Source organism: Chlorocebus sabaeus, chromosome 10 (assembly GCF_047675955.1).
Source record: "Chlorocebus sabaeus isolate Y175 chromosome 10, mChlSab1.0.hap1, whole genome shotgun sequence".
NCBI classification, from domain to species: Eukaryota; Metazoa; Chordata; class Mammalia; order Primates; family Cercopithecidae; genus Chlorocebus; species Chlorocebus sabaeus.
Genome location: NC_132913.1, coordinates 69,877,442 through 69,891,509, shown reverse-complemented (window position 1 = coordinate 69,891,509; position 14,068 = coordinate 69,877,442).

The window sequence follows — 14,068 nt, the reverse complement described above, 5'->3', positions numbered from 1 at the left end:
AAGTAAATCAGCTTGCAAAGCACTGGAAAAAAGATTAAGGGTTGAACAGAAGAAGGAATAAATTAAACTCCCACTTTAATTTCTGGGCTATGTTTCTGAGCATTTGAAGATGAAGCTGTTATGGCTGTGCATAGGACTTAACAGTCTTTAGGGAGCCTGATAAACTGAGAAACAGATTGCAGTAATTTTGCATTGGTGACCCACTAGGCTGACTTAGTCGTTTAAATTTCACATTTCTTTAACATGCTGAAACAAGGAAATTTTAAAGTGTTCTTCTAAAAGAACAGAAAAGTTTCATGGGAGAACAGAGCAATTTGGTGAAAAGAGGATTTTCTTTATGCCTCAGTGCCTTCTGAGAAGTCTCCAAACTGCTGAATGACCAAAGATAAATGCAAAAGAAGCTATGTTGTCTCTATTTGTGGAAGGATTGTTTCTGGGCGTCACCATGCGCAGTTGTTGTAGGGAAGATATTGAAGGTTGAGTCATTTTCCCTGGGGACTTGACAATGCCTGAGAAGTTTATAATTCAAAGCATGTCTTATATTACTCAAAATAAAGTTAACATCTAGGGATTTCTATTTACATGTGAAAAAGTACACTTCTTAATTTAGAAGTGGACTTTGGGCAAAATTATGAGGTGGGTATTGTGGAAACAGTCTCTGTACCCCTATATTCTTTACTTTCTTTACTCTCTTTCCCCCACACCTCTCAGGACCTTCCCAGGACCCCTCAGCTCTTATGCCCTGTCCTGGCCCACCAGTTCATCTCTTCCTCTGCAATAGCCTGCCAGCACTGGCTTCTCTGTTTCCTCCAGTCTTGCCTTTTAACCTGTTGATGGCTTCTTCACAGGTGCCATTCAGATGTATTTCCCCTTAGTGAGGCATAGCAACCACATAGTCTGTATCTTCTGGAATAAGTCATACACCTATCCTGGTACATTCCACTGTCTCCATGAACTCAAATTCCTCAGCAATTCTAAGATTTTGATGTCAAACTCATTTCTCATAATTCCTCTTAAGTCTGAAATTCTAAATCATTTTTAGATAATGTGTTTAGATTCTTTTTAAATTTTTTTTTTTTTAAATTTTTGAGATGGGGTCTCATTCTGTTGCCCAGGCTGGAATGCAGTGGCATGATCATGGCTCACCTCAGCCTTGACCTCCCCAGGCTCAGGTGATCTTCCCACCTCAGCCTCTTGAGCAGCTGGGACTGCAGGCATTCAACACTTTGCCCAACTCATTTTTGTATTTTTAGTAGAGATGGGGTTTTACCATGTTGCCCAGGCTGGACTCAAATTCCTGGACTCTACAGATTCACCTGCCTCACCCTCCCAAAGTGCTAGGATTACAGGTATGAGCCATTGCGCCTGACAGTGTGTTTAGATTCCTCATATGAAACTTCTGTTCCCCACACCTCATTGCTTCTATTTTTTAAAAATCAGTTTTCTGGTTACTCTACAGCTTTCATTGTAGCTGTTGATTCTTGCCTTACTCTCTTTGTCCTTGCCCAAATTCTGGCATTTTCCCATCTGTCCATCCATCCATCCATCCATCCATCCATCCATCCATCCATCCAGTTTATTATTCATGCAGACAGCTCATGTTATACAGTAGCCTTATAGTTACGATGGCCCTCACCTTTGATGGCCTTATTTGTTTTTCAGTGGAGTTACCTGCACGTAGTAAATATTATGTTAAAGATATAAAAGTATTTAAAGTATAAACCAATTGTTGAAGAGTATCACCACTTTGGTAACAGGATCAATAGCTCAAATTTCACTGGCTTTCCTTCTGCCTTTGTGATGTGGCTGGCACTTTCAAGACCCTGCAGATTCTCACCTAAGTCTTCAGACTCCCTGGGAGAAGGTATGTCTCATGTGTGCCTCAGAAGAGTCTGTGGGCACATTCCCTGAACACTGTCTTGATCCCTCTGTGCTCTTCGGACTCCCATTTGCCTGCAGGGCTGCTTGTCAGTGCTCTACCTGCAGCTGCTTGCTGCAAAACACCCATGTTCACTTCATGTGTTCACTCTCTTTGAACTTTCCCAATGTACCAAAGAATGTAACTTACTTGGTTAGACTTTGTTTTGGTTACTTGGTTAGACTTTGTTTTAGAGACTTAAGTAACACTCCTATGCTTGTCCTGTCTCAGATATTCCCTTATGAAACAAAGGTTGGTTGTTGTTGTTGTTGTTTTAGCTTTTGACTTTATTTGCTTGTAGTATAAGTTTATAGTAGTGTTTCTCACTTTGAATCACCCACTTTAAGTTACTCCTTTAAAAGTGCTGCTGCCTCAACCCTAAAGATTCTGGTTTAATCCATCTGGGATGGGCCCCAGCATCAGTTGATTCTACTGTGCTGTGAGGGTTGAGAACTTCTAGTTTATAAGCATTGACAGGAGGCCAACGTTATAGTCATCTCCTCACCTTCCTAATCTTTATTCTAGATGTCAAAATAGTAGTCCTCCTCCTTCAGATGAAAGCAGACGAATCACCCTCACCCCCCGCAAGTCATATCAAGAGATCCACCTGATGGCCAGAGAAAGCTGAATTTTAGTTTGGTGCTTGAAGTGAGTCCATAGCAATTTGTATAAGGAAATAATTTCAAACACAGACTTCAGAGGGAGAAAGAGATAGCATTATATGTGCTATAGAGTTCCCCATTCTAAGCTATAAGAATAATCTTTGGCCAAGTTGAAAAGGATTGAGTAGGATTGGAAAATAAGTATATATTATCTCATTTTCAGCCTTGACTTATTTATTTTCCTGTTCGCTATGTAAAAACACAGTTAATGTCACATGTAATATTAATTCTGGATTTTAATAAATTTCTAGTTTGCTAGGGCTAAAATTTATATTGGGTACAGGAGAATCTTTCAAAGAGTCAGTCAGTTATGCAGTTTCTTTTGGACAATCAGCAGAGGAGGATTTAGTGATGATAACGAAGTTGGAGCTTTAGGTCCTCTGGGAAGAACTCTAGAAATGTGTTCATATAGTCCTATTTTTTTTTTTTGTAAAATTTGCGTAAAGATATGTTTTTTTTTCTTAAAAAGCATTTTCCTCCTCAATTGCAGAAGCTTCAGACCTTGCTTAATTTGATTATGTCTAATCCCTGAGAACACTGTGAAATAGAATAGTTACTCTCTTCCTCAAAGTGAAACAGCTCTTAGTTCAAGTGTCTTTATCTTTCATTTCTTTTCTATTAGAAAAGAAGTAACAAAAAGGCTTACCACAGGGCTTATTTTATATCAACATGTACCACTAACTATGCACAGTTGTTAAATTATCGCAAAATCTATCTGTTGATAAATAGTCATTGCCTCAAGCACCTGAGTGCCTCCTACTACCATTCCATCGAATCCCTGCAATTCACCCAGGCCTCCCATTATCCAGCAACTAATGAGGGGCGTGAGGGAGCAGTTCAGGACCTGGTCCAGTGTTATGACCACCAGACATTCTGAATGGTAGATCTCTGTGCTAAATGAGTTATTAAATAAGTTGGACTCCATGCCTGCTTAAAAACAACTTAAAAAAAAATCCTCCTGTTACATATTATACGTCAGAACACTAAGTTTCTAATTAAATACCTTTATACAAGAAGTGGTCCTATAAAATGCCAATATATTTTATAAATCATTTTTGGAAATTTGTTTTGTGTTCATTTAATATCTGATTTGTGTATGACAAAGAAAAGTTATGTCATGTTGAAACTAGATCTTAGATTAGTCAAAAAGAATTTGAGGAATACCTTAATAGGGCTTTAGTTTGCAACTTAGAGGTTTCTTAAAATATATTGAAATAAGGAAGCCAGCTGCTAACACAAAGGAGTACTACTCAGTAGTCACTGTGTAGGAGTTGCTGTGAGGACTAGAAAGGAGACAGCACAGATCTTCAACAATTGCTTAAATCTTTACCAAGAAATACATTGTGCAAAGTGCCATACTTAGACTCTATCTAGAGATGATCCACATTTTAGAGAGTTGTAAGCTCATGGTATTATCTTCACATTTGGCAATCAAGAAATAAATAAATCATTTGGGTTATATTTAATGCACGTGAGTGTTAAAAGTAAATGAAAATAAATTTAGGACTAGGTTGTTTAAAATATATAAGCTTTCTATAGATCATAAACCATGATATAGTCTTTGAAAAGAATTAATCTCACCTTATTATTTCAGCAGGTCTTTTTATTTACAAAGTAAAAAGAATCTACAGTTATATTACATTTCTAGACTTCAGGGCCCTTTCATACGTTTAATTACTAATAAACAGATATAAGTAACAAAGGGAACAGATAAAAATTACTTCTGCATAGAAAAAGTGACTCCCATGTATTTTCAAGACAGTTTTATTTGAAGTTTCACAAATGGCCTGGAATCACACAAGGGAATACTCAAATTTGCAGATGCTATTAGTTTTTCTGCATAAAGACTTACCTGCCTATTTATTCAACACTCTAAAAACCTTTATTGGGTGTTCACTTTGTGTTACACTACAGAGACAAAAGAATGCAGATGACACAGTCCCTGTCCTGTAAGACATGGTCCCAGTGGTAGAGACAACCAGGTAAACAGAAGACTTTACTTCATATAGCATGTAAGGGGTCTGCAAAAGTAAATTAGTCACTCTACATAATTATATATCTTTTTAGTATAAGATGCTGCTTGGCAGAAACTCCAAAGGAGTTTTCAAATCCAACACAAATTCCCTCCCACGGGTCTGACTCATCAGAAGGGCTTATTCTGTACTTGTGTTAAGTGGAACCACATTATCCTATCTTGTAGTTTAGATTCCCTGAGTACTTAATTCATACAGCAGTGGATTGATGGGGCTTCTGTATGATCTCTGCCAATCTCTCCCGATTTTCTGATTCAATTGCAGTGCTCTTCTGTTAGTATTCTTGACAATGTCTGTTCTCTGATTTTTTAGTAATGAAAGGAAACTATAACTGGATTCAAGTACAGACTTGCCCAGTTTAATCCCTAGGTTTGATCCCAAATTCCACCAGCAGATGATGGGGAAGTCAAAAAGAGCTAACCTATTTGTGATTGTTTGGGGATGATACTGCAAGTACAGTAATGATTTTGACACTTCTGGGTAGATAACGACTTCTATGTATATAACAACACTTGTGCCCAGTCTTTTTCCCTGGAGGACTCTCAGGGGCATAGAACTCTCACTATCTCCTAAGCAGTCAGTATACATTAACGGTGTTGTGTGTAGATACGTTTAATTATTGGGTAGAATTTATTCCTGTTTCTCCACAGAGGGTCAGCTGAACCTCCTTCTAGGTGTGCACCATCCTTGGCATTCACAGTTATTTTTAGGGGTAAGGCCTCTGGGTCACCTCATCCTTTTATGCTTTCAGTTTTTGACTGGGTGGATTAGCAGATTCAAGTACACTGTCCGGAGAGGCAGAACAGAACAGCGTGTGTGGAAGAGATATCTGCTTTGACAAATGTATCAACTACCCTCTTTCCTTTTTTGACTCGTTTTCTGATTCCCTCTTTCTTTTTCTTTCTGTGTCAGGCATAAAACCTCTGCCACCCTGAACAGGAGTATAATTTATCCCAAACACCTCCATGTGACTGTGATTATTTCATTGGATTCACTTGATTTGCCCTGTACTTATTTTTTTTTTTCCCTGTATTTTGTATACAGAAAGCAGCTCCAGAATATCCAGTCCTGGATGGGGAGTAGCTGTCTTTTGTCTGCATAATCACACTTTTACTCAAAATTGAAATAATCTAAAACCATCTCTCAATTTTCACTCATGGAAGCTGGTATTGGGAAGATATATGATCGACTTCAAGTGTAAATGCAGCCCATGTGGGTATAGGATTCTAGAACCATTTAAGTCTTAACACCCAAATATTTATATACTTGCAAAACTTTTGCCCATAATTCATTCTTTGAACTGAGCACCTGCTATAATGAATATGCTTGTGCATGAGCAAAATCATTTTTGTTAGGTAAAATTCGGAGAGAAACTGTAGAGAATGCTACATCTCAGCTGTTCTTCCAGTAGGATTACAGCATATATGCTTGTGTTGTTTAAGGTATTTGCATTATTGCTATCAGCTTTATCACTTTTTTCCTGAGAGTTTAGCCTTAAGCTTCCCGGTGGTTGCTTCTCTGAGGTGCTTGGGAGCATTACCAACCTGGCATCAAAATTAGAGAAAAAGTGTTCATTTGATTTGAAGTCAGAGGATGCTTAGTTAACATTTGAAATACTCTAATCAGGCATACACCCACCACAAGCAGTTAGTTAGCACTTGAAAGAATCTAATCAGGAATGCACTCTCTGGAGGCACCTGCTACTAGCACTCTCATATCTTGCTTTCTGATGAGCACTGTTAGGTGTCCTAATTATAACGTAAGCAATATTAGAAACGGTTCTTCACTGGTGGAACGAGAATGCTCAAGATGTATGAATTGGTTAGAAGTGTTGTGTAGGCACAACTGACTCACCGTAAAAAGAGACTAAATTTCCAGTGAGCCAGGCAGCTTGACTAGTGGTTCTTGACTAGGGTGATTTTGCCTCTCAACCTTCTGTCCCAAAATATTTAGCAATGTCTGGAGACATTTTTGGATGTCACAACTTGGGGGAGAGGCTGCTACTGACATCTAGGGGGTAGATACCCAGGGTGTTGTGGAAAACCCTACGATGTATGAAATCTCATCACTTAGCTCCAGTGAAGAATTATACAGCCTAGAATATTGATAGTGCCAAGGTTGAGAAACCCTAGCCTACACCCATCAGGGTCTAGGATCCTGTTTGGTCTCATGTGTAGCATTAACTGAGGATCCTGCCACCTGGTTCTGACTAGAAATTTAGTTGACTCCTTCTGCCAGAATACTGCTGCAGTTCTCTCAAGTGAATCTTTGATGGAATGTGATAGTTGGAGTTCCTAAGAGGTCAATTAACTGGGACTTAACTGCTTTTGTGCCTGCTTGCTAATATATGTTTGAGTGTGTTGTAGAATTCGATCTGAGACTTAGACTTATTGTAACAGAACGCCTGGTAGACTAATAAATTTTGAGAATGAAGACCTATGGCCCTTATCTACCTCTCATTATTAGAGAGTATTTATATTTATCAAAATATCCTAATGATTGTGCATGACTAATTTTTTTAGGTTAGTTCTAAAAAGAATAGGTCAAATTTCAACTTTTTAACACATTGATGACCCACCCAGTGTTTTAAGGAACTATTGGCATTCTTCAATATTTGTTTTGTATATTCAATAGGTTATATTGAGCATCTTCTACGTATGAGACATTGTTATAGTTCCTGTGGACATAATGGTGAGCAAAAATAGACACAGGGCTTGCTTGCTGTGGGTTATATTAGAAATATGTCTCAGATCCAATTGTGAACACAACTGAGTTGTTTTGCTAGTAGGCAAGTCATTTCCCGTGCAAATTAGTGGGTGCAAATAAAAGGGACTGTGGGAGTCACATGCTTTTCTCAATTTTACGTAACAGATACATTTTCCTCTCAGAACAAGATTTTCCCTATATTTAATGGAAATCTTTGCATATAAAATATCTGGGGTAGTCATTCATGAGTTAGAACACCTATAAGTACAAATTCTGCAATGATTGCTTTTATTTTATGAGATAAAAATGGTGAATGTTTGGTAAAATCTCTTGGTTATTTAAATTGTAGAACTGATCCCTCTCAACTGAGTTGCATGCAGAATTAAGTTCTCCCTCCACTTGCTTCAATTTCACTCCCACAAAGCACCATTATAGTGTTTTTCATACTATATCATGTCCAAACATATTTTTTTTTTTTTTTTGAGACAGGGTTTTGCTATGTTGTCCAGGCTGGAGTGCAGTGGCATAGTCATAGCTCACTGCAGCCCTGAACTCCTGGGTGGAAGAGATCCTTCCACCTTAGCCTACTGAGTAGCTGGGACTATGGGCGGGCACCACCATGCCTGGGTAACTTTTACATTTTTGCAGAGATGGGGGTCTCACTTTGTTCTTCAGGCTAGTCTTGAACTCCTGGGCTCAAGCAATCCCCCCTGCCTCGGCCTCTTAAATTGCTGAGATTATGGGCATGAGCCACCATGCCTAACCACGTTTATACACATTTCTGTCTCCTCTGCCAGGTTGTAAGCTATATATCAAGGTGGGTATGCCACGTCTCCACTACTTACTAAAGATTCTAGCACACAGAGGGAGTTATGTATGACGGAAGAACATCCAGAAAGGACACACATAACTTGTCTTTATGGATTGTACATATTGCATAATGTTGACAAGAAATGGGCAAGTTTTAGTTGTAGATATTTCAAATGGAGAGCACCAAAATCTCTCCATTGTTAGGATGTCCACTGGAGGAAGCCTCGCTGATTATTATCCTAGTAAGTACATGTAATCCTAAATCTGGTATAGTGACTCTAGGTGGGTATGTTAACCACTGGTATGTGGAACTGATGCATAGAATAGAAATGTTAATATATCAATGTTTAGGAGCATTATTAAATCAGAGTATTCTCAAATCAGAGTATTCTCGATTTGTAGGCACATCCATCTGAAATCAGAATCAGAGCAGTGAGATTTAGACAGATATAAATTTCTTTAGCCTGATGTACTCATCTCCCTGACAGGAAGAGCATTTTTCATGGGATTGCATTACTCTAAGTACAGTTGGCTAAAATGCTTTTCTTCCTGGATGAGACTTAGATGGGCACTTCCAGTTTTTTTCTCCTTGAATTTTCATTTTAGATGATTTTGTGACAGAATACCCGTCTTTTTCATATCTTCCACCAAGTTATAATGGACATCTTCTTTCTTTAAGGGCATATTATATTCATTCAGATTGGATTTGATCTTTTGGGCTAGGGAATCTCTACACTTGCACACTACTCATTGATTCTAAATCTCAGTGGAGATTGTTACACTGTAGTTTCTATGAATTACATCAATCATATCTCTTTTCCTTCCTTCCTTCCTTCCTTCCTTCCTTCCTTCCTTCCTTCCTTCCTTCCTTCCTTCCTTCCTTCCTTCCTTCCTTCCTTCCTTTTCTTTCTTTTTTCTCTTTTTTCTTCGTTCTCTTTCTTTCCCTCTTTCTTTTTCTTCTTCCCTTCCTTCTCTGCTATCTTTCCTTCTGTTTTCTCTTTCAGGCCCAATCTTGCTAAGTTAAAAAAAAATAACAGTATAATTGTGTCAAAAGATCATTAAAATTACTATTATTATTATTATTTTGAGACAGAGCCTCACTCTGTCACCCAGGTTGGAGTGCAATGGTACGATCTCGGCTAACTGCAACCTCCGCCTCCCAGGTTCATGCGATTCTCCCACTTCAGCCTCCCAAATAGCTGGGATTACAGGTACCCACCATCATGCCTGGCTAATTTTTGTGTTTTTGTAAAGATGGGGTTTCACTCTGTTGGCCAGGCTGGCCTTGAACTCCTGACCTCAGGTGATCCACCCACCTCGGCCTCCCAAAGTGCTGGGATTGCAGGCGTAAGTCAGTGCCTGGCTAAAAGTTATTATTTAAAATTATTACCTAATGATTACCTTTTGTTGAATATCTTTAAACATTTAAATACTGTTAGGAAAAAAGAATTCAGTTCTAACCCTTCTTTAATAGGTTTTATAATCTTAATTAGACATTCAGATATGACCACTTAGAAACGATGAGATACTTTTTAAATAGTAGGTGACAGCTAATATGAAGAAGGGTCATATGGTTGTTCATTTTTAAGAAATCTTCAGTGATATTTAAGTTTATTTTTGTTGAGAAAATTTAGACAGAAGTAATAAGAGTTTCAGGGAAGGTTAATTTCTCCAGCACTTTAGAGTCTTTCTAAATATTCACAATGTAAAATGTAGGAGAATTTATGGAAATTTAAAACTCCAGGAACTTTTTGTTCACCTGTGAGAGAAAGATCAATGGAAAATAATCACTTTGAAATGTGCTAAAGATCAAAGGTAAAGACCCCTGAGCCACTTACTCCAGATGAAAAGATGAATCTTTACAAAACTGGAGAGAGAAAGGCTCAACTCTGGTTTTATTTTACCCAGTGCTCTCTTTTTCCCTGTTTTATGCTGTAGTGAACAGATGATGAGAAGGAAATGAATTCAAACTTACTTACTTGCAAATAGACGTATTCTACAAAGCTTTGGTTTGAGTAAGGATACTTAATTGCAAATCTATGCTGTCAATTTTTCATCCTTCACATTCCAAACTGATACTATCAAAACCACATTCTGTTAAAACACAGTCACTGCTTGGTTAAAAACATTCTCCCAGTATGTTGAGCATTTATTTGATTTTCTTCCTTGTGACTCAGATGTTATTCAAAGTCACATCAAGTTGTTTTCTCTCTCATGCTAAATGTCTTCTTTAGTTGTGTGGTATATTAAGCAAACATTGCCTGCATATTTAGTGTTCTTAATTCACACAAAGATTAAATCCATTGCTTATGTAATGAATGTATTAGACACTTAATTTTTTAAAAGTTGAGTTATTGTGGCTCAGAAATTCCCCAGTGAACTCTAGACAAATGTAACTAGATATAACATCAAGATTAGGAAAGGGGAAGTCAGTAGAACTTGTCTAAACCAGATCAGCCATCAATTTGATTTTTTCTTAGTTTCAGCTGTAAATAGCAATTAACTTTCCTTATATTCTTAAAGAACTAATTCTTAATTAGTTAGTGCACAGAGAAGTTGGTACCCCACTTAGTTATAACCACATGGAATAACATTAGAATTTAGTTATGTGTGCAATAGTGAAAAATGTCGAATCATTTTAGTTTAAATTGTATAGATAATTTCTCATTCTTTTATGGTTAGACCTGGAAGATTGATGGTCTCTGTATTGGACCTGTTAAAAGAGTGGATAAAACTTGAAAAGAGTGCTGTGTTGGAGAAGTTCTAGGCTGTCATGGAAGTACCCAAGGACTGACGTATGTTAGAAGGACATTTATTTCAAGTTATAAGAGTCAGGGCACGGGACCCCAACTAGCATTGTCCTGAGGAGCAAGGTCATAGCTCATCATTATCTTCAGAATAAAGTCAAATGCCTTAATATGAAACACAAGACCTTGTGTGACCTGGTTCCTGCTTACTGTTCTCAGTGACCCAATAATGCTGACCTACAGGCATTTGCCTGCTTGGTCTCTTTCTCTGGAGCCCTCTGTGCCTTTTAAATTTTTCACTGAGCTAATTCCCACTCATCTTTCTAGTATGTGCTTAAGTACCTTTTCCTTTGTGAAAAACTTTATACCCCCACCCCTGCCAAACTGGGTTATGTGCCATTTCATTATGCTTCAGTAGTGCTTTGTTTTTATCTCTTTATGTACTAAATTAAAATTAACAGATTACTTGTCCACACTTATAACCAGACTTTAGGATAGGGCAACCACTGTATCTTTCTTACTATTGTTGTCCAGTATTTGACACATTATATGCATCTGATAAACATTTACTGAATGGATGAATGCATAAATAAATAAATGTCAGTGTAAAATAGTGATTTTTATCTAGGGGCCATTGATCTTGCCTACTCAGGAATATTCAGCAATGTCTGAAGACATTTTTGATTGACAAGATTTGAGAGGGGTGGTGGTGCCAGTATCTAGTCAGTAGAGACCACTGTAGGATGTAAACATCCTACAATGCATAACAAAGACTTGTCTGGTCCAAAATGTCAATAATGCTGAGATTGAGAAACCGAGCTACAAATAATACCATGTTCAGTGTAACATGTAACAGGCAGTGCAAAGTTGTCCTCAGAGGAAAGTAGTAGAAAAAATAGACAGTCAAAATAAATAATTAGGAGGTTTGAAAGCAGTTTAAGACAAGGAACAAGAAGCGTGATTCAGAAGCAAAGTCATGGAGAGCAAGAGGCGCCAATATTCCCTTGATAGTGGTGGTCTGTAAGGTGGGCTGAGTAGAGTAGTGCACAAGGTTCAGGCTGGGATGTGTTCTCTAAAATATTTATTGTCTTTTTCTTATCCTTTCTAGGTAATTGCTCTTTTATGTTGCCTTGACTTCTTCTTAATGTCCATAAGATATTTCTGTCACTCAGTTTTGAAGCTTAAAAAACTAATATTCTATGTGAATATTATAGATTATCTACTCAGGATGAATACTGAAAATGAATACCTCATAATTTATAGGAGAAAGATGGGGGAGATAGAACCGAAAGTGCTTCTATTATGGGAAATGAGAAAACATTCAGTATTTTGACCTGTCTTAGAAATAGGTATACATTATTCTATATCATCTATATAATATCTCTTTTTGTTCACAGTTTACACATGGTCAAGCATGATAAGACCATTTTTTTTCTACATGTACATATGAAATGCATCTAAATTTAAATCAAATCACCTTTCAATATCATGTTATTGTAACAAATGGGAACAATTAGTAAACAAGAATATGTTTAAAATATTATATAAGGACAGATATTTAACTGGCTTTGTGATTTATGATCTATTCTGATTACTATTCAGACTTACTGTATCTATGGGAACAAAGAGGAAAATTATTTTTGCCACCAACGAATATACAAAGATGAGAAATATTTTGCTTCTCTGAATAATCAGCACAGATATTGCCCTTCTTGTTAACCTTGTGTTATTATCTATTTTGCCAGGAGAAAAGCAAAGTCATGTGGGTGGGGAATAGAAAATGTAAGATTAAGAAAGTGGACTGAAAACCCACTTTCTTAAAGGTGGTTATAGACTATCAGTTTTTTGAGAGTTCTGAATCTCTTCCTGAATGAGGAAATAAAAGTGCTCAACCTAGGTAGTTCTTAAGACAAATCTATTATTTGACTCATGAATATGATCACTTTCTGTGGCTCATATACAAATTTTTATATGTAAATTTTAATGGATAAATCTCTGATTGAGGACACTGAAGAATAAAAATTTCCCAAATAGGAGTGAGACTCCCAAAATAGACTTCATAAAAATAACACGCCATGAATTTTTGAATGAGATACTTTATGGGACACGTTGCTATCACAAATCTAATTTTCATCAGGATCTCTTGTGTGATGAAATTTCCTGGAAGATGTCAATTATTTCCAGGCGATTGTCGCCAAATATTAAAGACATTATAAATGGGATATATATGAGAGTTAGAGCTGAAATGCAATTCCTGCCACTTTATATCCAGTTCTTATTCTCCTACTGAAGTTAGAACACTACTGTGTTCCTCTATTTAGGTTTTAAAATTTTTTGCTTTATAACATTTTTCAAAAAATCAAGAAGTTGAAGAATCCTCTTACTTTTTTTTTACGTCAGTTTTATTGTTTGATTTTGTTTTGTGTATTTTTGTTTTTGTAGAACCAGCTCAAAAACAAAGCTTTTCTCATATCATCTTTCACAGTGGTTTGAGTCTGTTCTGTTTGTGGAGTTAATGATTGGGCTGGATTTTCCTCCTATGCTCAAGATAGCTTGAGGCACTTGCTCTTGGGTGAGGACAGAGGACAGCCAATGCCCTGGTGTAGCCAGGCTTTCTGCTGAGAGGTGAGCCTCAACCACAAGTGCTGACAGTTGCTGGCAGGAGACTCCCATCACCCTAGGAGGGCAGAGTTCACTTTGGAGAAGTCTCTGACTCTTCCCTGGCACATCCTGTCAATTCCCTTTTAGATGGTGAGCATGGAACAACTGTCTCAGACACTAGTGGCCTGAGGAGGTGACGACAGCCACCATCTGCCTCACTTACACACATCATCTCACATATGACCTACAGCACCATGTCCAAGTGAGTATTATTATCTATTTAAAGACAAGGAATCTGAGTCTTTAAGTTAAGTAATTTGCCTATAAAGTCACAGAGATAGTCAGCAGTACAGCTAGAATTCAAACTGAAGTCTCTCTAAGTCCAACACTGCTGTGTTTTCTCTCTGCAACTCCTTGTGGCTCCTTGCAAGATCTCTAGAGCTGCCTTTTTAACTAATAAGAGAAAGTAGCATTGGCCGGCTTTCCAAATGAGATCACACAGTATCTCTGATTTCTTATCAGGAAATCAGAGGTTGAAGGATTTAATAGTATTACTGAATCTCTTGATAGGAATTGTGACCCAATTCTAGT